Source organism: Alosa alosa, chromosome 10 (assembly GCF_017589495.1).
Source record: "Alosa alosa isolate M-15738 ecotype Scorff River chromosome 10, AALO_Geno_1.1, whole genome shotgun sequence".
Taxonomy (NCBI): domain Eukaryota; kingdom Metazoa; phylum Chordata; class Actinopteri; order Clupeiformes; family Clupeidae; genus Alosa; species Alosa alosa.
Window position 1 is genome coordinate 15397067 of NC_063198.1, and position 22501 is coordinate 15419567.

Genomic DNA, 22501 nt, shown 5'->3' on the forward strand with positions numbered 1-22501 from the left:
TCATCATAATAAACCTTTCTAAATCACTAAGGACGATATAATACTACAACAATAGTTAATATCTTGCTTCCAAAAAAATCTTACACTGGGGCACTTTCAATCCAGGTAGAAGATGATCCATGCACAAAATGACAATTGCGTCTAAAAGCATATATTGTTCTATTGATCTAGACGTATTCAAAGCTATTCAAAGGTTATTAAGTATTAGCAAGCCCACAAAACGGTGATATTTTGAAAAGAATAACATGTAACGCCCAATTGTCCTCATATTTGGATTGGATGCCGTCTATCAGTGAACTCACACTCTTGTTTGTTTTAGGTGTTAGGCCTATACACTTTTTGGTTTATAGACTTTTTGCTGATAGACTTTTCTATGTAGGCTACTAAACACCATTTTGAATAGCCTAATAAAAAGAAAGAATTGGGTCCTTTTCATCATAATTCATGTAGGAAAAAGTTAATGCCCAATCATAATATCTAATTAGATCAAATTTATTGGTAATGATTAAAATACATTTTTCAAAGAAATAAAGATTTAATTTTACCCATTTAACTTATGAACAAACCACAACAGTAAGGCAACAGTAGCCTAGCCTAACCACAACAAGACGTGTTATAATCCTTATTTATAATAAGTTATAAGTATTATTTGACAATACATGGAGACATAGGCAAAGTTTATCTGTTCATTTTACTAATTCTGTGTCATGATGCTAAATTGGATCCTTACGTTATCGTGTTGCTGCAGTTGTGCACGTGTCCTCTTCGGAACACCTGGCCAGTTGTGGGCGGGGGCACGCGCTCTCTACTTGCTATCCGGCTGACAGGGGAGCGTGCGCAGGGAACGGGTGCGCGCACAGCTGAGCTAGGAAAGAAGGAGAGGCCGTAAGGAGCCAATGCATGACAATAAGTGCTGTACCGCATCACGACTACCAACGTGTCGACTGCTGTTGACGTTGCTGAGTTAGCAAAAACAAGCCGCAAGAACACACAGAAGCACTCACGGTCATACAAGCGGCATCTCAGGTAAGGTACAAAATGTCATTCTACTGGGCCATCTTCTGTTATCTGAGTAGACATATGTTACACGGGTCTGGTTTTCGTTTTGCCTGGCATTAGGATTCATTAGTTTAAAATGGCGAGATTAAACGGTGATGGGCTGCAGTTGCTTGAGTTGAAACGGAAAGGATGATTGCATAGCACTCGCATAATCCCATGTTACAGCCGAGAGAGCTGATTCACGCTGGCGAGCCCTTGAGTCCTCTGCGCATCGGCGGGTGATGCGGTGTATTTTGCTGCTCTGCGCAAATTACTTACACAGCCATTATATTGCAGAAACACACCCAAGTTGCCTCAGTTATTAAACATATACGCAACTGTATTGTGACAAACGAAACAATTGGGAAGAGGTCGAGCAAAAATAGCTGTCAACTCGCTTGATTTTGGGGCCGGTGTAAATGCAGGTTGAAGATGCTCCGCGGCGTGTTATCGGCTAGTGTTCTGTGTGGTAGCCTGCTTTTCCCATTGCCGTAAGAGACCTTCTGATATTTCGTCAGCATGTTTGGTGATGTAGCACACAGACACTGTTACTTTAACAAGTCTCCACCCAGGCGTGCCCGCCTTATGCATAACTAAAATGAGCGCATATAGTTGTGAGATGTAGGATTGTTATTACGTAACAAATGCAACTATAAACAACTATTTGTGTTAGGCTAACGATAAAAAGGTGAACACAGCCGCATGCCGTGACTTTTCGTCCCGAGGATGAGCTGCCTGTAGCAGGCCTTGTTGAGTCTGATCCAGGTTGTTCCGTGGGATCTGGTGATCTGCATTACACACTGAACAGCATATAAATGGCTACCACTAACTCAAAAGGTTAGATTAAAGTTTCAGCACTAGACATGAAAGTTATAACGACCAAAGGCAATCTCTCTGATCGCACCATACATACATTTTCTCCACCAAAAAGATACCTTTTGCTTGGCGTTGTATGTGTACAACTTAACCAATGGATATTTTTTTTGATTAAAACAGGCTCTCCCTAGACTGACTGAGGCTAATGACAAATAGAAGCCATAGGCTTCCCATTATGTTCTCTAAATTGTACAAGGATGTACATCTTTTCCAGTAGAAAGCACCTTGTAACCTAAATGGCTGTTAATGCATTTAACTAGGTGTTCATTGGAATATGATTTTCCCTACAGTGGGAAATAAGCCCAAAATAAACTTCAGTCTCTGGGTGTAACAACAGTTAGTTGCCATTACCATTACATGTAACAACAGTGTCAGTTATTCAATTGCATCATGCTCCAGTTCTGTCTATCACATTAATCATCAGTATCATCAGTTAATCAACACTTTGTTTATGACAAATGTCTGCTGCTCAGGGGATCCCAGATCATGGAGAATCCATCTTGCAGCACCCTCCATCATTTTTCCATCATGAATTAAACATGCTAGGCAGCCATGGACAGCACATCACCTTTGGCAAGCAGCCTTTGTGGGTTTGTTAGTATCTGGGGCAAACAGGAGGACCCTCTATTTTGTTACAGACCCACATGTCAGCACCCCCTTTATACACCTATGGTCCATAAGCGATATGAATGTGTGTTGTCCATGTGAACGGTCAATACCAACTAGCTATCGAGTAACATGAAACTTAAAGAGTGGTGTCAGATCACAGTAACTGATAAGCTCTTATAGTTGTTTTCATTCAGATATGTGTAGATGAAAATGTCAGGGAATGATATAGCCTACTTCAGGTACTGTAAACATTTCTTTAGTATCAAACAACAAAATGGCAGCTATTGTTTTGCTAGAGTAACCAGAAAACATCACCACCCAGTCCAAACTGCTGGTCACATATAGCTGAATTTGTGAATGAACATACATTGGTGCAGAGTTTTATCTATATCTGCTATAAGAGAAAGCACAGCAGTTTGAGCGTGACATCTTTGCTGTAGTTCCCTATATTCACCACAAGGTGTTGATATTTTGCTGTCTCCTGAATCAGAAGGCCTATTTTACTTATGTGAAGGCAATGTAATTCTACTTGTTAAAAATTACAGAGTGCTTTTGTTGGATCAAATGATCATATCTTAATTAATGTAAAGCGGTTGCATCATTCTTGAGTAATATAGTGTTTTTGTGGTGTTTCTGTGTGTGTATTGGTCCTCTGAAATAAAAGTTTACCACTTAAACTGAAGTAATCACCATTGAGAAAGCCAAAAGTGAAAAGACAGGGCCTCTGAAAATATCCCTGCTGTATGCAAATGCATGACTGCCAGTTTACCATGTCAATCTATGCCCTGATATTTTAAACCATACGGGTAGATTATTATGTAATCCTGATTTGGCAAATATCTATGATTTGTACTGGTATGACATAGCTGTGTGTGCAAGGCAGTATTGTGGAATATTGTCCCTGTGAATGCATACAGTAAGGCTCAATTAAAAGAGCATTAGTGGCACCTGCTGTCTCCTCCCTTGACCAGCTGGCTTCTGAGAAACCCAGGTCTCCAGGAATAGTCTCTCAGGTGTGAACTTCAATCAGGCCTCTCAACACTATCAGCCCATGGCACAGTCTTACTGGTTTCATATCCAGTGTATTTACATTTCATTTAAATAGAGAGAGAGAGAGAGAGAGAGAGAGAGAGAGAGGAGTATGTGTATGTGTGTTTGTGGTTTACTGCTCATTTATTTACATTGAGACAAATGGACAAATCAGGAACCGGAGCAGACAGACACAGGCTGCACCTCAGCACAGCACAGACATCCCTTCCAGCGGTCTTCTTTCCCGTCTCCATCCTTCATGTCAGCCCTTCCCTTCCTCTCTCTTCTCATGTTACCTGTGGGCCAGCTCAGTGCACACACCACTCTGCTCCAGAGAGGCCTTTCGTTTTTTTTCAACAGTGTCTATTTTTGGACCTGAAACAGCAGCTTTGCTCCTTATGGGGTCTAAACTTGATGGGGGCAGTCTGGAGGGCATGTTGTTGGGCAGGTGCCAAATAAACAAGCCAGTTGGGGTGTTCTTACCCATCTTGGAAGATGGAGGAGGGAGACTGGGTGTTCTGCCTTAAAGCCCTTCACAGTCTCCTCAACCTTTCTGTCCCTTGCTGTGGGCAAGGGCTGTCAGGAGGGGGTTGGGTTGCAGGAGTGGGGGTTGGATTTAGACTGTTTTTTCAGGACACAGAGAATGAAGACAGGAGTAAGTGATCAAGGAGGTGGGAAGATGGACATTCCTCATCAAGGGAAAGGTCAACCTGACCTCATGCTATACTACAAGCGATCTCTTCCCTATTATCCACACACCAGTGCATCTTAATAAGTAAAGTGCATGGGTTACAGGAAGTGAATTACCATGTCTTAGTGTGGGGTTATTCATCACTGAGGGATTCATTCCCAGAGGAGAGCAACATTTGTGATGAGATCTCGCCTGTTTCTCTGAAACCCCCTGTAGGAGAAATATGGATCAATAAGAATAGATTGAGAAGAAAAACATTATTTTGGACTTGGGCTGAGACAAGAAGAGCTGTGAAATAGCCCTCTTATCTCAGCTCAAGTCCAATTTAAGTTCAACTTAAGATCTCAAAATAATCTATTTTCCTTCTTACTTCCTTCTTAAAATACATTTTCGAGACAATTAATGTTTCTTTGGGTTGTCAGACTCAAACGTTTCTCCACATTCCTCTGATTCGGACTGGAATTCTGTGAGCTGTTCAGAGGAGTCCCTGTAGTCTATGAGCCCAAGGACTTTAAACTGGACAGGGGGGAGAGAGAAAAACAGGGAGAACCATCTGCTTCTCTCTCTCTCTCTCTCTCTCTCTCTCTCTCTCTCTCTCTCTCTCTATGTTGAGTAGGGCACATGTAGGACACATCAGCTCATGCATACACATAAGGGATAACTGCAGGCTCCAGAGATTAGACCAGACCGTGTTGCAGAACCATTTCCATCCATTTTAACCGTTTTACTTTAATGTTAATTTGTGACTTTGAATCATTTATACAAGAGAAAATGGACATGTGTCTGCTTGATCAGGTTCTAGTATATGTCCAGTATATGTGACACCTCTTATCTGATTCTATTGCAGATGTACTGATTTTATATAGGCATATTAATCATGTGTGGATTTATTTTTTTGCATCTAGATAACTCTGTAACATCAGTACCTCATACATTTTGGAAATATTCATAGCTGATGCCATTACTCATTATGATTAATGAAAACACAAAGATGTCACAAATCAGCCATCGTTTGTCAGTTTACTTTTATTTACAATGAAGAAAGACAGCTGTTACCTATGATGGTTCTGTTCAGTCCTCAGGCTATATGGGCTCAAAGTTAGGGTTAGTGGTACATAATAAAACATACCCCTTTTAGCCCTAAGGCTATCAACTAAATTTACGACCCAAACTAAATGAGTGTTGAGGCTCAGCTAGCATGTGTTACTTGTAAAAGGGCCATTTGAAGAAGAAATGATCCCTGCTGTTAATCCCTCTGGTTAATTATTAATATGTTTCAATTGGCTAGTCCCTTTGATTTGTTGCCAGTATCGAGTGGGAATCCAGTGACAGACGCCTTCATTTGGGCCCCTGTGCTAACGTCCATGGCACCGTGGACTTTATTTAGTACATTTGAAAAGGTAGGACATCTATTTACTCTATTTATTTATAGACCCAGAGTCCAGATAAAAAGACAAACCATTACTTACAGTATATAGTCCATATGCACATTCATACATACATAATTGCACATAATTGGTTGTCTGCAGTGGTTAAAACACAGATATTTGTTCATGTGTTTCTGAAAGCAGGGAAGTGTTAATCAGGGCCATTTCAATTGTATTCCTTGACTAAATTGATCAACACATACACATTTAGCTCTTGCTCTGTATATATAGAATCAGGGGAAACTCCAGAGTTTGAGCATAATAACACTCTTCTTTGGGTTGAATTAGATGTCAAACTGCGGCCCATAATTTGAGCAAACCCTGAGCAGATTCTGTAAGCCAGCACTTTAATAAGGAGACACAACAATTAAATCATCAGCATACATCAGATGATTAATAAGATCATCAAAGAGAACAGGTGACAATTCCATCTGTTCTAACCTTGTTGGTAACTCTGAAACATGCAGATGTTCCCCATGCCCCATTTGTTTGCATGGATTGATGGATGCACCAGTATTACAAGATCTTTATAGGCTCTATGCACGACTCCATTTTGGATTTACTTGTACTGGCATATCAACTTCCTGTTTACGTTATAACATTGGCAAATATGGCTTTTTTCTATTCATTGTCTTCAGGACCTCGTCTGATGGTAATATACTGACTTTGTGAAAATGTTGTGTGTACTCCCTCCAGCAAATAGGAAAATTGTTTAAAATGTTCATAACCTTAATCAAGCAACTGATGTTACCAAACTGGTTAGATAACTTTAGCTATGTTGTTCAATTAGAAATAGCCTACTATATTAAAACTGAAAGGCTAGTAATCTGTCATTTTCTGTCATAGCCTACTGTGTACAGTGTAAACAGGAAGTTAATTGCCCAGTAGGAAGCAAATCCAAAATGGAGTCCTGTATAGAGTTCATTAAGTCTTATCTTTGATAACTTGCACTAATAGAACAGATAAGAGTCAGGTAATATGCCATGCGCTAATAATCATAAGAAATAAGTGAGTAACTAGAGGTGGGCACAAATACATCAAAAACTATTTTGTTACAAACTATAAATACTGGCTCATAAAATATAACAAAATAAAATACAAAATACTGATGTGAAAAATGTATTTCATTAAAATACAAGTAATTAGTAATTCGAAAATACAAAAATACATTCAAAATAATCATGGTAGGCTATACCAACTTTTAAAAGAAACTTTAAAAGTCATTTTATTGAAAACATATCCCCAAGAGACATACTAGTTTCTGATTGGCTGGCAGAGGTCGAGTAATTCTGTATATTGGGGGTCCTATGAAGTAGATCTGGTAAAATAAATGAATCAGCGTCCCAAATCAATAAACGACTAATGACACAGTCTGACAACTGTGAACTGACAACAAACAAGCTTTGCAAAAGTGGAATCAACTGTAACAAAGCAAACTACTGGTGGAACAACACACACCAACCAGTTTACAGTACTTCAAGACCAAATTAGCACTCTGGAAAAAAAAAACTTGATCCAAAAAAACACACTGAGACGAAAGTAGCCGTTGAACTGTCAATAATACAAAGTCTGAATAACACCAATGCAACACTGAGCAGTAGAGTGAATGTATATTCTGCAGAATATTTAACCCAATTTAAAGATGCCCTATGCAACAATTTTAGCAAAAATGACCTTAATTATGCAGGTTGAGAGTCGTTCTGATGGTTATACAGCACTTTTTGGGTCGTTTGGTGGGTGCTTCGTCTCCCCCTAGTGCCTCTCCGCGGAAAAAACGAAGATGCAACTTTCTGGTATAGATATAAGCAAGATATAAGCAAAATAAAGAGCTGACTGACAGACTGCTGGTTACTAAAAACCCTGAGTTTTGTCAAATAAATAGCTGATGGACAAAGAGGTTAGTAAAAGCTGAGCTATGAAGAATAAATAGCTGATGGACAGACAAACCTACTGCCTCTATATACCTAATACCTCTACTGCATTTCCCTTTTTGTGCTAGAAATGCATGCCTTTTGCCTACATAGCCTACACTGTACATGACTCGCAACACAGGGGACAAACAGAATAACATCCTGTAAGTTGTCCCAATATACAGAATTATTTGCAGGTGCAAAAAACACATACACATACAGCAAACATCTCCTCACTATCCGCTAGCTGCCTGTCCCCTGAACACATTGTGAAAAAACGCGGTCCTTTAACAGCCCAGGCTCCGCAAACGGCAACAAAAACAAACTGGTGCAGCCTGCACCACAAAACATAACAAACAGTGTTCCAGCCAATAACAGGCGAGATGCGCGTTTAGGAGAGTTTCAATTAGAGCTGAATATTGGGAATTGTCCAATGGATATCACTGGGCACCCTCCCTATTCTTATTGAGTAACCCCCTACGCAACAAGAAACAGCAAAGAAAAAAAACTTTAACCGACAAAACCAGGTTCACCAAGATGCTGGCCTTTGGCTCCCAGACTATGATAAGCATAGCTTATTGGCATGGCTATAGGTAGTATATTTAACTGAATTATGAAATTTTGGCTTTACCTATTTGAGAAAAAAATGACCGATTTTTGAAATTTGAAATACTCTAAATACAACCCCTCAACATATTTTGTTACAAAGTACATTTGATTTCCAATCCTGCAAAATACAAATGACAAAATATGCTAAAATAATTAAATATGTATTTAAAATACATATAATTAAAATAATGCCCATGTCTGTGAGTAACAATGGAGGTTCAGCAATGACTTGCTTGTATCAGATGTATAGCTGTTATTTTGTCAAGGCTACATGTCTATTAAACTGAGTGCTGTCATTTTCCTCTTTGAGTTATTTTAGTTCTTCTGAGGGACAAACAGGGACAAATAATAGAAGGAAAATATTGTCTAACATAACAAAAAATAGGTAAGGAACGTTAATAGAAAACAACATGCTTTGAGCAAACTAACACCAGTTTCTGATATACAATGGCTCCTGTACTGTTAGCATGACAAAGCTCATGACCAGGCTGTGTGGGGTGCAAAATGCATGACATGATTGCTGCTGACACAGAGTCGGGCAAAATGCTGCTCGATAAACAAAGTCAACACTTAAGGTCATTTCCACACAGACACACATTTCTGTGCAAGGAACGGTTTAAAACATCTCCATATTACCGGTAAGCTTTTCCCATAGCCAACTCTGTAAGCCAGGACAACTCAATTAGCAGTGATGCCATCACCTGATACACCTTTATGTCACTCTAGATGGATGGAATTGTGTTGATTATATCTCTCCCAGCCCCCAGCCCTCTCCTAAAGGTCCTGAGTTTAAGGAAACTGTTTTGCCGTCAGTTTCTTAACTATGTGGCCAGTGGACAGGATGGAAAAGTATTTGTAGCAGCAGGTCCCAGACCAGCCATTAAAACCCGCCCATAGGCACCATCCAGGTAAATATGAGCCTCTCTAGAACCTTCATGTGGGTCAAAGGTCGGGGGCACCTTTCCTAAGGAAACAGCAGATTAAAGGCGACAGGAGAGGCGGGCGACTGCTCCCAGGGGAGTTGGTAATGGAGCCGCATGCTTGTCCATGAGAATCGATCCCTTGCCGTCGCCTCCCCCAACTCCACCCGGCACTGACGAGGTGTAAACCTGCTCAATGGCCGGTGACCAGATAACAAACCATTAATAGGAACTGATGGGATCAGAGTCGCAGAAGGTCACAGGTGTGTCAGCGTCCGCCATCGACGTCTTATCATTAACTCCAAGTGTGTTAATGATGGATGTGGGGCAGGATGTGGTGTGTTTGTGTGGCCTGGTGTGTAGTTGTGCGCAAGTGAGTGGTGTGTGTTTGTGTGTGATGCTGTGGTGGGTTATTTATGTGTGTGTATGGTGGAGTTAGCCTTCTGCTTCGTGGAACTACTAACAGGTGCAAGTATTGAACCTTTTAGGCACAATCCAATTCTTTGCTTTTACCATGTGCATAAAGTGTGACCTTGAGATGGTGCCGTCATGTCTATTGTACTGTACTCATATCAGCTGAATTGACACTTGTTCGAAATAGAATCTGTTTGAAAGTGACAAAAAATGACTAGACTAGACTAGATGGAGAGTTTACAGTCAGGTGTGATTTTTTTTGTTCTTCTGTATGAACATCTCCCCAACTCACTTGGCATATACTGTATGAGCATCTCTTTCAGGATCCATCCCATTCAGGAGTCGAGCTGCCAAGTAGATCCTCTTCCATGACATCACTATGTGTATGTGTTTGTCCCCACTGGCATCTTTTGTGCCCTCATAGTGGATGAATCACAAGCACAACATGATAACAAATGGGCACTCCTTCTAGCAGGACTTTAGGCAGGGCAGTTAGAGGAAACATTATCGAGGGTCTGTGGATGTGTGTCTCTGTGTGTGTGTGTGTGTGTGTGTCTGTGTGTGTGTCTGTGTGTATGTGTGTGTGTGTGTGTGTGTGTGTGTGTGTGTGTGTGTGTGTGAGACACATAGCAGACAAGGGACAAGCATGAATCATAGCTAGCGACGTGAAAGAGACACTAAATATGGTAACTATCTGCAGTACTGCTGCGCGCTTCTCTCTCTCTCTCTGTCTCTCTCTCTCTGTCTCTCACTCTCTCCCCCTCTCCGTCAGTCTCTGTCCGTCCCCAGCAGATGGACAGTGGAGGGCTGGGTGAAAGGGCCTTCTCCTGAGCGCTGGCGTGGTGTCCATTGTGAGCTTTTGATATTTAAACTCAGCCCTCTGCCACCCCTCAGGGGGGATGCGCGATTGTCCCCATTGTTCTGCTAAAAGTGGGGCAAGAAAAGGAGGAAGAAAAAAAGAGCAGGGGGATGGGTTGGGGATGACAGGAGAGAGGGAGGGGGAGAAGGAGGGAGAGAGGGAGGGATGGAGGGAACCACGCGGCTGGTTAAAGGAGTGACCAGGAATGTTTTCTTTTCTCTTTTCCTCACTCGTTTTAGCTTAACCACCAGATGAGGAGGATGAGGGGGTGGGGGTGCGTTGGCATGGCGATGTGTTGACAGTCCCTAGAGGCCTTCCTCACCTCTGAGGATCTCCAGCAGACGGCACAGATGCGCAGGCCTTGCCTGCCTTGCACTGGAGATTCTGTCCCATACGTACTTTCCATCCTCTTTTTAGGGATAAAACCAGGCAAATTAACCAGGCTCCCATCTGGGCCGTGTGTGTGTGTGTGTGTGTGTGTGTTTCTGTGTGTGTGTGTGTGTGTGTGTGTGTGTGTGCATGTGTGTGTGTGCGTGTGTGTGTGTGTGTGTGTGTGTGAAAACACTCTCACTGCACTCTTTCTCAACTTCCTCACTGTGCTGAGGGAGACATTTTCACACACAGACAAATCATCCAGATAAAACCAGTCTGTGGAGAATTTCCCTCTGCACACAGCCTAATGAAGAGTTGTGAATAAATTAAGCACACCGATATGATGAGCTCGGAATGCGGCTACCCCTCGGTGGAGGATTAAGGAAGTAACTGCATTCAAGCACTTGAGCGACGTCTTTGCATCCTAATGAGAGAGTTGAATCCCGTTCTATATATAGCACCGGGCCGTTTTTGGCTCTCAGCAGGCACTTTAATAACTACTGTGTGTGTAAATATAAACGTGAGAAAATATGGGTCCGCTGGGCACGGGGGTGTGGATCAGGACTGATGCAGAGAGACCCACAGAGTGTGTGGGCACACGGACAGGGCTGCTCTTCACACTCCGGAAGATTCCCACTGAATATTTAATTTGTTTTTCTCGCACCACACACACACACACACACACACACACACACACACACACACACACACACACACACACACACAGAGACACATGCACATATCAACATACTAACACGTTGGAAGAACTCTGTGCCTGCGTTTGGCATTCTTCATTTTTGTAGGGCAGACGTGACAGGTAGTTTTACACCACAGCTATCATGAAGTGCCTGCTGTTATTAAGAGTCTAAACAGCGTGGCTGGGCACGTGTCATTTAAAAGGCGGTTTAATAAGGGCATTGTTCCGGGCCACTGCCTAATTCAGACGACAGGCCCGTCCTAAACGGTAATGACCAATGACCGCCCAATCTTTTCAGAAAGGTCAGGAAGTCAGTGCCTAACGCTAACTGTGTTGTCTGTCCAGTCACCTTATAAATAATTGCAGGGGATGGACTTTTATTTGGCATATTGTTTTTTTTTGTATTATTAAATGGCATGGCTTGGGTCAGGCATTTGTTTGCTTGCATATGAATCAAATCACAAAGATCACATGGTACTTAATAGCTTGATTTGAACATGAGATTCCTGTTGCTCTTATATAACGTCGTAACCTTAAAGGTTAAAATCTACATGGTCTGCTGAGCTGAGGTTTCCAGGACCCAGATTTGAACTTGCTCTTTGCACTGTAATAACAAAAGCAGTCAGGCGAAGGCAGACCCTTACCATTCATCTCACAATGTTTAAGAAAGCGGAAAAGAATTCCTGAATCCGTATCCTGATGTGCTTCCAGATAATAATGTAAGAGGACTGAGATATGCTTGCTGACCATCTTCTTTTATGCAAATTTGAAGTAGACCAGTAGATAAATGAGCACACACACACACACACACACACACACACACACACACACACACACACACACACACACACACACACAGAGACAGACAGAGAGAGAGAGACTCAAATTAATAAAAATGATACACAAACATGCAAACAGACATCTACAGTAAGACTAGTGATTTGTAGTTTGTAGGCAGTTGTGAGTGACTGTAGAGAATGCATCCTTCCCATGAGGAAGTTAATAGCCTAGTTCTGATGGCTTTTTGTGAGAGTGGCTTTTGTTCTGTCTAAATTCATCACTAAATGTATCCACTAATGGAGTCCCTGCACTCCCACCAGGCGGTGTACGTTTTTGGTGAACACACTAATGTGCTGTAAGTGTGCACACATGTTTGTGCACACATGAAATTTAACATTTAACATCCTTAACAGTTGTAGAGTTTCTTAGGGACATGTCTTTGTTGGGTACAGTAGTGTTTGTGTGTGTGTGTGTGTGTGTGTGTGTGTGTGTGTGAGAGAGGACACATGTCTGTGGTGAATACCCTTGTTTAAATGTTTTTTTTCCAGGGCTGTGAATCTGTGGTGTGTTTCGGCACGTAAAAGCCCGCTGACGTGGGGGATGCCTCTCTGAAGTGATTTCCACAGACATGTTCTGGTGTACGAATAAAAATAGACACGGCCCTGCAGGTCTCCTTGGCTGGTGCATGTAGGTCATGTCGAGACCACCTCACTGTACCCCCCACACACACACACAGCCCCCACCTCAACACCCTTCCACCCATCCACCTACACCCCCACACTCATTACCCCTGATCCAGCTCACCCGCCAGCCTACTCTCACCGCCCACCTCTGCCACACTGGCAGGTCCTCAGGTCCTCTTTGATTCGCGGGCAATTAGTATCGGTAACCCAACGCTAGCCAGGGCAGGCCCGTGGTTCTGAACAGTGATCCTTTTGTGACGTGCTGAGCGGAGCGGAGAGGAATGAGCTGGGGGGTTGTTGCTCCTCGGGCACTATGAAAAATAGATTCATCTACTACAAGGTCCATTTCTTTCACAGCCCGGGCTTTTCCATCACCATATCCCCTCCATCCCCAGTTTACCCAGTTTCACATTTTTCTCTGCCTACCAGCTGCATGGCCATTTGGTCTAAATGAACCGGAGACTAAAAAAAGAAGAAAAATGATAAGTAATCACCCAGCACCATGAAAAATGCTTCAATAGAGGGGCCAACCCTCTACCCAAGTATGACTGTGTTTGTGCTTGGCTCTTTGTTCTTTTCTGCCTAATTTATAGTAAGATCAGATATCACTTTCTCAGGGGACTGCAGTCCTTAGCAATAATCCCCAGGCTTTCCAGAGCTCAGTCATAAGGGGCACTTACGTATGTCTTTCTTCATTTACAACAAAACATTTGTAGGACTGTTCCACTGCCCTACTATGTAAGAGTGGAAATACTACTTGCTGTATCAAAAGTCCATACATGTCTAGGGGACAGTATTGAGGTCTGTATGCAGGTCTATAGGATAGTATAGAAAGCCGATAGAGACTGTACAGTTTACAGACATGTAAACATGATTGGCCCAACATATCATTACAAGTGTTTTAGGCTGTCTGATGCCCTGCTGCGGCACCGCACATTACCGTTAATGTTCTCTGGCAGAACAAGTGTTGTGCGGGCTCCCATGGGGGGGTCAGCCATAAGGTCACATTACCACAATGGCATAACCCTCACATCACCCTCTGCGGTCATTAATTGATGCCTTTTGATAATAGCTCTTCGTAACCCCCCACACACACACCCCAAGCCTCGACACAAACAAAATGATTGTGCGACTGACCTTTTGCAGTTTTGGTATGATTGAGTGTGGAGTTGTTGAGATATGAGTGATAGTTTGGTCCACCGGTCCCCTTTCTCCACTCTGGTCCGGCCATTGATTGGAGGCAGATGTGGGGGGAGGACCAGATGGCTGGTCTGAGGCTCCCAATTAAGCATGCAGGCCAACCGCGTGGACAGGGGCCTGTGTTGTCCAGCTGCTCTGCCTATTGTGTCCTGAAGACGTTGCCGTGTGTGTGTGTGTGTGTGTGTGTGTGTGTGTGTGTGTGTGTGTGTGTGTGTGTGTGTGTCTGTGTGTGTGTGTGTGTGCTTACTGGCAGGAGATCAACACACTCCTGGGTGCCCTGGCCTGTCGGGCTTGACTAGGGTGGGTTGGGGTGGGGTGGGCTGGAGGGGTGTGGGGGTAGTTATTAACTGACAAACGACAACACCTCCTGTTGATAGGGGGTACGTCTTAAGAAAAGGAGGAGGGGGGGTGGTCCTGTGTTCAGAGAAAGGCCTGTACGTGACGGCGCGTTTGACAGACAAGCAGGGGGCAAGTGCTTTTGTTTACCCCTACGCTCTGGAGTCTGAGGGGGTAAAGTAGGCCAAGGGGCTGTGTGTATGTGTGGAGTCAGATTCCAATCAAGACAGACGTGGGCCTGCAGCTTTAACACACACACACACACATACACACACACAAAAACACACACACACACACATACACACACACATACATACATGTATCTTGACCAAGGGCCATCTGACTTCCGTTCACCCCCATGGCGTCCTGTCTCCAACAACTTCCATTCAGTCTGTGACTGACAGATGAAGTCTGTCTGCATTTGTGTGTGTCAGTGTTTATGTGTGTGCGTGTGTGTGTGTGTGTGTGTGTGTGTGTGTGTGTGTGTGTGTGTGTGTGTGTGTGTGCGTCCGTGTGTGTGTTTACATGTCTGCATGTACATATGTGCATGTGTTTGGACAATGATTGCCATACGTTACTACTGCAGTTTTAATCAAAACGACTGCACAGACTTTTTGAGGGTTGAGATTCTTTGTTGTAATTTGGACCAAAAGTCAAGATGCATTTAATATTCTTAACAGACAAAAACAGCCATAATCGGACGTTCTCCCACTCAATGCCACCCTACTGACAGGGCTAGTCTGGGCCAAGATGCACCGGAGGGGACAGACTCGTTGGCTTATGTGCTGAGTGACGACTGGTCATCCAAATTTCTGTTAGAGAACACACCACAGGCCCAGGATCTGTCAGTTGACATGGCGTAGCCCTCGGGAGCTTGGCCCGGGGACGCAGGATGTGATTATGTCACTTATTGCCAGCGTGTCCCCGGCAACGCCTGCATCACCACAATCAGAGGCAACTTCACATTTGTCTGAATCAGCAACTCCTCACTCTCTCTCTCTCTTTCTCTCTGTCTGATCTCTCTCTCTCTCTCTCTCTCTCTCTCTCTCTCTCTGAATTACATGTAAGTGAATTAAGCTAGGTGAGACAAATGCCAAGGCGAGTTCTTCCTCTTTTTTTCCTGGAAAATTACATTTGTGGCTCCTGCACGCTCTTTCCTAGAACAGTGGTGTACAAACAGAGCATGCCCATAGACTAGGCCAAGTGACAAACAGGGAATTTTGCCCCCATATCATATTGCCCAATATGCAGTATTATGTCCAAAGTTAAGCTGAAAGTGAGAACTGACTGTATTATTGACACAAAATGTGGACACAAAAGAACATTAGATTAGTCCGTTATTCACTAGAACAGGCTAAACTGGCTGTTAATGAATGAGACGCAGAGCACACTGGGTCGACATATTGGACTTCACACAGTGTCCTTAACAGTTGAGAAAAGGGACAGCTTGACCTGGTGTCCAAGCACACACACACACACACACACACACACACACACACACACACACACACATTTCTTCTCTACTCCAATCACACTGATGTTGTTACTGGGCAGAATGGTCGCTTAGTTCCACATTGATGTTATTTCTCGCTGAGCTGCATCCTGCTGCTTCTGAACGGTCAATTCAATTACTTGAGATCACCTGAGAGTGTTCCTGCAATGTTCTCATTTGAACCATTGCTACCGCAGCTCCCTCCCTCTCTCCCTCTCTCACTTCCTCCATCCCTCCCTTCCTCCCTCCCTCTCTCTCCTTTCCTCTCTTTCCCTCTGCTGTGAACTTGGCAGGCTTGATCTTTGGGCTGTGCTCTAAAAGGAAAGACACTGCTGTAATTTTCCTTGCTTCCATTGTCCTCTGAACACCTGTTCTCTGTGAGGGTTTGCGTGTTTGTGTGGGGTTATTGTTACCTGCCAATACCTAACTGACAGTGCTGTGGATTTTCCCATCTCTCTATGTTGTTCTGGTTATTATAGCAGAGTATGTAACTCATGCCACTGTACAGTATTGTGTTCCAGTATAATAACTCACTAAATCTATTTACCTTTAAATCAGCAAATATTACAGTAATTTCCTGTGTATTAGCGACATTGTGTATAAGCCACAGGACAGTGTTTTATGCAAGTTAAAAGAAACAAAACCATATCAATACCATATTAACTGCCCCCCGTGTATTAACCTCATAACTGAAGAAATTTTGCAAAATCAATGTATAAGCCGCGGCTAATAGTTGGGAAATTACGGTATTGCTAAGTTGGCCTATCGCTAGTACTGACTCTAGGTGACCAGTTAATTTCCTCTGGTGACTGACTGTTGGGTGGTGTGAATGAGGAGAGTGGACGTGGAAAGGATTACTCACTGCACGGTGCGTTTTTGCATGTCATCTAATGATCCTATATCTAATGCAGGGGTCTCAAACTCAAATGAGCTGGGGGCCAATTCTGCCAACGTCATCTGATTGGAGGGCCGGCTATTTCTGAAAATGCAACAATATTAATACAAATTATAAAACAAATGAAAAGCATAAAAACAGATATGTGTGTGTTTCACACCAAATAAAAATATTTTCCTCTCATAACTTTTTTAAACCTGGCAAACTATAGGCGTCAGGGTTAAGAAAGTAACACCACTGCATTTTTATATCAAAATTTCAAAAGGCCATGGCTTTAAAATGGTCAGAGATAAAGTCCTACTGTAAATGTAAAAATCTTTGTAAATTTACCCATCTAATTTGCCACTGGATGGCATGCACCTCAAATTATGCACCTTTCAGTAAATACTGGATGAACATATTTGAGCAGGTTTACTTTCCTTTTTTCATATTACCCACATAACAAATTAACAGGAAAACACCTAAGATGTATACCAACACCTAAGATGTATATGGTTTCTAAACCACAAGGCCTACAATAAAAGTATTCTGGTCAAATCAGTTCCTATCGCTGGGTAATCTGAGTACCCAGAAGTTCACATCATATTGCGGGTGACTTTGTAGTTTAGAGCCCTATTTCTACTAGCCCTGCTGTCTGTACCACGTCCATTACGGACACTATCATCAACGATTACCACTGCAACCTCCAAGCTATGTTGGGCAGAGGGTCGAAATAAGCATGGTATGCTGAGTGGACACAGTCATTATACACGCAGAGCACCTCCATTCAATAGGCGATCGATCATAATCTCCAAAAAAGGATATTCTCCTTCAGATTTAGAATAAGTAAATAGCATAGCCTACCTAAGACTTCATCACACGTAAACGTTTTTTCAACATTTGGTGTAGGCCTATTTCTGCTTAATTTCTGCTTCAATTTATGCAACACTATGGCCTGCATCGCTCGGCGTCATTACAAATGCACGTCTTTGTGTTTCTCGCGTGTAATACAAGTATTTCCTGAAAACTTTGCGCAGCGATTTTGGGTTTGAATGAAGCTCTGTATGTCTAGCACATAGTGGAGCAGAGTACAAATTAGATTTGTCACTGTACTTGGAACTATCGTCTATTTTAATCAGTATCGTTGTTTGTTGCAATTAAAAATAGTCTCAAGGGCCGGATTACATTATTATTTTGACATGCGTATTGGGCCGGACGCGGGCCGGGTGTTTGAGACCCCTGATCTAATGTGTCCATTTGGGTGTGTCCAGTCAGCGCTTTGAGGACATGATCTGCTGTGTCTGTTTGGGTGTGTCCGGCAGCTGTAGGGCACGTTTGACTGAGCTCCCTTTGTGTCTGTTTGGGCTCCTTCTGTCCACAACACAAAACCCCCAGAGGTCAACGCAGGAGAGCAAGGAGAGTAGGGATCTCCCCTCTCACACTGCCATGAATGTTTAATACAGGTGACGTATGGTTTAACCCTAGATGTTAAAATGTTTTTGTTTCCAGGCTACTCAAGGGGGGGGTGGGGGTTAAGATTGAGGGACAAAGAGGATATTTCACATTAAAATAAAGGGCTGATCTAAAATGTTAAAAGTATTCACCCACACAGCAATGCCATGTTTTTTTTTCTGAATAACCAAGTAGATCAGAATAATTGCTGTGTTGTCGTCTGTATGGTATTGTGAATGGGTGGAATGCTATGGATGACAGGGAGAAACATGACCTTCCCCATGAGACAGAGCGACGTGTTTTAGCCCTAGGCCGGGCTGAGCAGAGATGTCCGCATGAAGGCGTGAGAACGACAGCGGGAAACGGCCACCTGGAGTCCGCTCCAGACATAAGGTGGCTTATAGTGAGCCCTTTTCCAGCCAATCAGAAACCAGACCTCAAACAAAAGACTGACTGACTATCAGCGTATCTGGTATTTGATATTTGATATTCTTGGAAGGAACCGAAGCTCTTTTACATATTGGGCCTGTTACGGCAGTGGCAATGCCATGGCAGTAGTATTATATTATAATCAGATCAATTGGCAGCAGGTGAACCAGCCGTAAAAGTGGCCTAGGACTCCTCTCTCTGTCATCTATCATTTTATTTTATTTGTCAACACTGACCTACACATGCATACTGTACAGTATGTGCACCCAGTTCATACAGTTTTCCTAATTTCCCCCAAGACATATATTTTCTTTATTAATAACATTCCATCAAGATTGTTGAAACCATCATGTCTAGTGTGTTAATGTTGCAGAAACATTTGGTATCAAAGGCACTCTCCTCTTCCTTGCCTCTGTAGAGGCTTAGCCTGTGGTTCACAGTAAGCTGACAGCCCAGTTGAGTTGGTCTGTTCTCTCAGACCAACAGAACAGACCCTGGTGTGTCGCTAACGAGCTGCTTTATTGTTTCACAATAAATAGACTCAATACAAGGACAGCTTCCAGTGGGTTTCCCAGTCTGGCTCTTTCTCCACTTCAGCAGGTTGTAGAACAAAGGGCTTTCTATTTTCTCCCTTTTTCTTTCTTTCTTTCTTTCTTTCTTTCTTTCTTTCTTTTTTATTCCTATTCTTTTTCCCTTCTTCTGTTTTTGTGCCTGTTGGTCTCTCCTCCTCTGTTCCGCAGTTGGTAACGGCCTGCTTTTAAATTTTTAAACACCGCAATTAGGCTCACACCTGATGTCTGTGTAGAAAGCCCCCCTGTAATGTTGAGCTGCCTGCTTGTGTGGAGGCCTTTCAGTCGAAAAATGCCCCTGCCCCTGCCCCTGCCCCCCCTCTCAGCCTCAGGTGGCTGTTGCCTCCTTCCCCCTTTGTGCTCCTCGACCGCCACCAGCCCCCACCAGCCCACCATTGCTATTTATGAAGTGGAGGTATGGAGAGTTTCATCCAGAAACCTTACCCAAAAAGACGATTTTGGAATCCTCTGAGGTGGAGGAAATGTGACATCCATCACATGCGGTCGGTCGTAGTCACAAGCTCTGTGGGCTTTGTTTTTCCGTGCGAGGCTCTGTGCCCACTCCGAGAAGAACAGACCTTTCATTCACGACAGCTCTCGCCCACCGCGGTGCCCCCTGGCTAGCGTGAGCCCACACAATGGACGTCAGAGCGGAGACCTGGAATGCGGGCGCAATTTCCACAATTAATCGGAATGCCCACTAGCGCGCTCATCAAGCTTCCTCTGTAAGCTGTGTGTGTGTTTGTGTGTGTGTGTGTGTGTGTGTGTGTGTGTGTGTGTGTGTTTGTGTGTGTGGGGATGGGGGTGGGACAGCATACAAACCGCGGACATGTTGGCAGCCGGCGACACGTGTTTGTGCTCGCTGAACAATCAGACTACCCTATTTTTGCCACCAATGGGGGCCTTTGCTGCGCATTCCATGAAAAATCCTTGGTGCGAGAAACGAGCTTCCGAATCGTTTGTCTTTCTGCTTGAGCTTTGCGTGAAAAAGAGAGCCACCGGGTGATTTGTCACCTGCTCCCTGGCTCCGTTGGCATAAATCCTCTAAAAGCTCACTCTTTTAGCCATTCTGTGTCCTCTCTCCCAGAGAGATGGCCCGTTAGCATGGCGACGTAAGAGAGGGCCGTCGCCATGGCGACATAAATCCTTCCAATCACGCTGTGCTGTGTACCCTGTAATACACCTTTGAGGTGCTAACTGTCAGCCACAGTCATTTTCTATTGTATGTGTGTGTGTATGTGTGTGTGTGTTAATCTTGTGTGTGTGTTTGTGTATGTGTGTGTATGTGTTGTGTTAATGTCAGTGTTTTAACACTCGCTCCAGCTCCACAGACTCACACCTGCTTAGAGCTCCTGTGGGGGCTCCGAGGCGAATTAGGTTGCTGTGGAGCTCTGGAGGCAGCCTCGGGTCCAGCCTCCCCTCTGTTTACCTCCTCCGTCCAGCCCTCAACCGCTCCAATCCTGACGGACGACTAACTATGGTGCCACAACACACACACACACACACACACACACACACACACACACACACACACACACACACACACACACACAGGGCTCTGCACCCAACTGACTCATTTTATCCCAAAACATCAGAGCTTTCTAGACCAGTCTTTGCCCGTCTCTGGCAGCTCAGAGTTGACTCACAGCCCTCTCAGCTGTCAGTAATAAAAACAAATATTTATGTGAAAGATGCCGTGATTTGTCATAAGAGCATTTAATCATCCATCCAAGTGGGGCTTTTCAGACAAAGCTCCAGTGGCACATATTTGTTTTTAAAAGCCATGAATAATTTTGAGGGCAATTAGGAGTTTTCTGCCCCAAATAATGAGTGCTGAATAACACAGTGAATCACCTTGGGCCCCTCAAGTCATTTCAAAGTTTTATTACAGTTCATTAGAGACAAATAAACATGCGTACACACACATGTAAGCACACACGCACGCACACACACACACACACACACACACACACACACACACACACACACACACACACACTCACACATGCACACACACACACACACACACACACACACACACACACACATCACACATGCACATACACACACACACACACACTTGCCTTAAGTGCCTGGCTGTCTTATAGCGAAAGCATCAAGCTGAAAGAGGAGTTGTGCGTCTGGGAAAAAGCGGGAAGACAGACTCAGTGGTTAATTATCACTTGGCCCCTGGCTTACGAGCAACACTAGAGTGGGCATCTGCTCCGTCTCCGTGGCGATGTCTGTCTCAGCTGTTGTCAACTCGCTCACTCACTCACTCACTCACTTGGCCTCTCACTCTCTCTCTCTCCCTTTCTTTTTCTCCTCTCTCTCTCTCTCTCTCTCTTTCAGTCTCTCGTTACCTGAGGAAACTGTGTCTGTCTCGATCACACATTCACCATGGTGAGAGTTAATGATATCATGCAACTTCTGTCAGGTTGGAAAACTTCCTCAGACGTGAACAGGGGTAACAGGCTCCGTGTCCACCCCCAGCGCTTTCCCTCACGCAAAACAAAACACACACACACACACACACACACACACACACACACACACACGCGCACACACACACACACACACACGCACACACACACACACACACAAACATACACAGACACCAGACACACACATAACATCTTACCGCCACACTTTCCCCCATCTGCCTGTGTTGTGGTGCCTGTGCGTGGTTGATGGGTGTGAGGCGGCGTGTGCCTCATGGAGAGGCAGACGGGGAGTGAGAGGGGTAAGATGCGGGTCGGGGTGTAGAGGTCAGTCGGGGGGACAGGGGGTAAGATGGGGCTTTGAGGCTTTGGGCAGAGGTGGGGTGTTATGGGCTGATGGGAAACGTTAAAGCTGCCCCCCAAGCTTCCTTCACGGGCTTTTGCTCTCTGCCAAGACTGAGATTATGTGTCCATATGCGTGTGTGCGTGCGTGTGTGTGTGTGTGTGTGTGTGTGTGTGTGTGTGTGTGTGTGAGTGTGTGTGCATGCGAGCATAAGGGGCAAAAGTGATGCGTGGGGGGAGGGAAGCGGGTGAAGAAGTGTGTAGCTGGGGGCTAATTCATTATTCATGAGGTGGGCGGGGAGTGGGCTGGGTAAAGGGGGTGGGAGAATCTGCGCTGCGCGCGTGTGTGCCTGTGTGTGTGTGGATTTTGCCTCTGTGCGTGGAAGGAGATAGCCGGAGAGGGATGCGTGTGTGTGTGTGTGTGTGTGCACGTGTGTGTGAGCGATACAGAC

The 22501-nt window shown here is 44.1% G+C and overlaps 1 protein-coding gene across 16 annotated transcripts in view; it reads left to right on the top strand.

Moving 5' to 3' along the window:
* Window positions 1-829: 829 nt before the first annotated feature.
* Window positions 830-22501, top strand: part of nfasca (neurofascin homolog (chicken) a) — an 84472-nt gene continuing 62800 nt past the window's right edge. For 14 of the 16 annotated variants that reach the window (XR_007194760.1, XM_048254105.1, XM_048254103.1 and 11 more), the window contains exon 1: window positions 830-1026. The gene's annotated coding sequence lies outside the window, so the exon portion shown is untranslated. The remainder of the gene's footprint in view (window positions 1027-22501) is intronic. The other 2 variants (XM_048254117.1, XM_048254119.1) reach the window with 1 other exon arrangement.